General features: G+C 41.1%; 1 pseudogene; it reads right to left on the bottom strand.

Moving 5' to 3' along the window:
- Window positions 1-272: 272 nt before the first annotated feature.
- LOC142219015 (U2 spliceosomal RNA) lies at window positions 273-348 on the bottom strand (annotated as a pseudogene).
- Between the last annotated feature and the right edge of the window lie 2,757 nt (window positions 349-3,105).

Raw genomic sequence — 3,105 nt, 5'->3', positions numbered from 1 at the left:
CCACTCAACCCCCAGGGTACGACACCAGAGACCTTCGAGCGCTTCACCAACCCATGGTAAGATCCCCAAGGGAGCGTCCTGTCCCCCTTGGTGGTCGTATTGACAGCGTCAGTGGCGTTCTGCCAGCCCCCTGCAGTGGTGCCATCACCTCCACTGGCGGAGCCGGCGTACTAACCACGTCCCCCATCAACAACGCCTCAAGTGGTTCTCCGTTCAGATCTCCATAGCTTTCGGCCTACTGCTGCTGTGGCCGGTCCCGGACCGCGCTCTCCAGCAGTTTCCCCTACTAACTACTTCTGATAAGAACAGATACTACACTTGATCTTAGCCAAAAGGCCGAGAAGCGATCGGTAGCACTACTAGACAGGGCTGTTATTAACAATAAGTGTATTAAGAGAATTTGTTGCCGATGACTGCTGAGAATATTGGGCTAATAGGGCCCTTATGCCAGGGTTAGGGAGTCTTCACACGGAGTTTACGCTCTGCTCATTCTGAACGTAAACTCGTTCAGAATGAGCGGCGTTAAAACAGATCCCATTAATTTGTATGGGTGCCGGCACGTAATACATTGAAAGCAACAGGTAAAAAAGCCTCCCATTGATTTCAATGGGTAGCGCGCGTATGCCGGCACCCATAGAAATCAATGGGATCTGTTTTAATGCTGCTCATTCTGAATGAGTTTACGTTCAGAATGAGCGGAGCGTAAACTCCCTTAAACTGCAACTTTTTGTGCGTTACTGAGTGATTTTAACTACTGAGTGACCACTGCAGTTCACAAGATTTCATAGAAATCAATGGACTTGGTGGTGTATTTCAGCTATAGCTCAATAAATAATATCAATGAATAACTATAAAAAGTTACAGAATAGCCCTGGCCTAACCAACATGTGGCAATATAAACTCACACACTTAAAGTGTACCTCCAGTTATAAACAACTTTTCATATATACTGCATATATATAAGAAATATATGTAAAATATCTTAACAAGATCTGTTTCCTTCTCCACTTATTAAAGGAGTATTCCCATCTCAAGAATCCTATCTATACTGCTAACTAATGTAAATTCAAGAGTTTTTTTCCTAAATACATTGCTGCTTTGATTGCCATGTGAAATTATTCCTCCCAAGGTTTACACATTACTTCCATGGCCTGCATCGAAAACAGGACACATGACGTGGGTCACTGCTCTTTTGGGGGCTGAGTGTTCTCACTTATCTACAGCTCTGCAGTCAGGACAATCTGCTCAGCTAATTGCAGTTTGCTGATAAAAGCTCTGGGCACCCTGTTATTTTTCTATGTAAAAAAGAAAAGGATAACTGTAACATCTCTGCCTGTTCTGGTCTCTGCTCCACCCTCTGCTCGCATGCTGCGGCGCGGGAGGCGTGCAGTTTGATAACTTGCTTAGAATTTTTGGTTGCATTGTCTGAACACTGTCCTATTTCTTCACCTTGTTAATTGATTTTCCACCACACCCGTCTCCTTCACCTTCATTTCCCTCTGCTCCACTAAGAGTTAAGTTTTGCCCTGTGATTGACAGCCTACCATCTTATCAGGTTCAGGGCGGGTTCTTCCTCCCTATTTATTCTTGGTTCGCATTCACATTGTTGCTTGCTATTGCCTTGTGCTTGCTGGCGTTTTCTCTTGCTGTTTTGTTACTTGTATTCTTAATCCTGACCTCTGGCTTTCCTAATTGGCTATTCTTTTGGACTTCGATTTGGCACTGCATTGCTCGACTGTTACCGAACCCTGGCTAGCTGACCTCCCTTTGTTGTTGTTCGTCTTGTCTGCGTTTTGTGTATCACATATATAGGAAGGGATCGTCTCCAAGTTGCCGCCTATTACATAGGATAGGGCCTGGCAAGAGTAAGGGACAGTGGGGGGCTTCAGCTTAGGGCTCACTGTCTCTTGTGCCCCTTCCTCCAGCAGCTACTGGGGAATTGTCATCTATGCACTAGGGAACTGCTGTCTGCACTTCCCTAACAATAACATTGAGTCTCTTCTCTGTAGAAGCATGGTAAGAATTCTATTACCTGTGTAATGTAATGTACATTTACTGTGAATGTTATTTGATCTGCAAATATATTAGATTTCTAATAATCATAATAAATGTTTCATGGTAAAGACAAAAGTCTATATCTAATGTGATACTTCAAAAAAACCTTTGTTTTTGAAAATCACAGAATATCAGTTATACCTGTGGGAACACTGGTGAAAAACTGTGAAAATGCAATTAAAAAAACGTTTTTTTACCAGCTTTTTTTTTGCTGTATTTCACCACATGGGACCTTGAGCTGATTTCCAGCTCCTTATCTTTAATCTGACTACTTGTGTAGATAACATCTGTCTCTGTATTCAGCCTACTACAGTTCTATGAAGCAGGGAAGGGCTGAGCAGAATTCTCCTGGTTAATTGATTCATTGCCACATTGTGTACTAGTAGCCTCTTATCTACAATCTACAGCAGCAATTATTTGAGTGTCTCTTCTAATTCTCTTTTCCTCATTTCATTGACTAATATATAGAAAATAACTGCCTGAAAAAAAAAATTCTATATATTTCATATCTCTTTTCACAGTTTATTTTCACCTGTACTATTCAATTATGATAAGTTGTTCATAACTAAAGGTACACCAAGGCCAGTTTTACAAGAACACGATATAGCTGGATTACAGTAAGATTTAGACCACTTGCAGTTCTGCTGATCTGAACTTAGATAACGGTAGAACCACAATGCTGCCATATTACAGTCATGTAAAACTGGCCTACCACACACGTCACACTATTGGTAAAGCCATGTCCACAAATGCACATCCTTTGACCAGGTATAGTTTACCAGTTCATAACAGCTGTGGGACTAGAATACTAACAAATGATAGAAGTCTATAGAAGTCAATTAGATTCAGATAGATAGATAGATAGATAGATAGATAGATAGATAGATAGATAGATAGATTAATTAGTAAGAGTTGAGATATTATTGGCAAAGGTACTATAACATTCTGAGCCATCAGAGGAATTTGTAGCCCAGAGATGATAGGCTGAAAGTGAAATGGGACTGTATCTGAAAAAACTCATATAACATAAGAGCAAAAGAAGACAAGATC

The sequence above is a fragment of the Leptodactylus fuscus genome, chromosome 9 (assembly GCF_031893055.1).
Source record: "Leptodactylus fuscus isolate aLepFus1 chromosome 9, aLepFus1.hap2, whole genome shotgun sequence".
Lineage (NCBI taxonomy): Eukaryota > Metazoa > Chordata > Amphibia > Anura > Leptodactylidae > Leptodactylus > Leptodactylus fuscus.
This window is presented reverse-complemented; position numbering and strand designations above follow the sequence as displayed.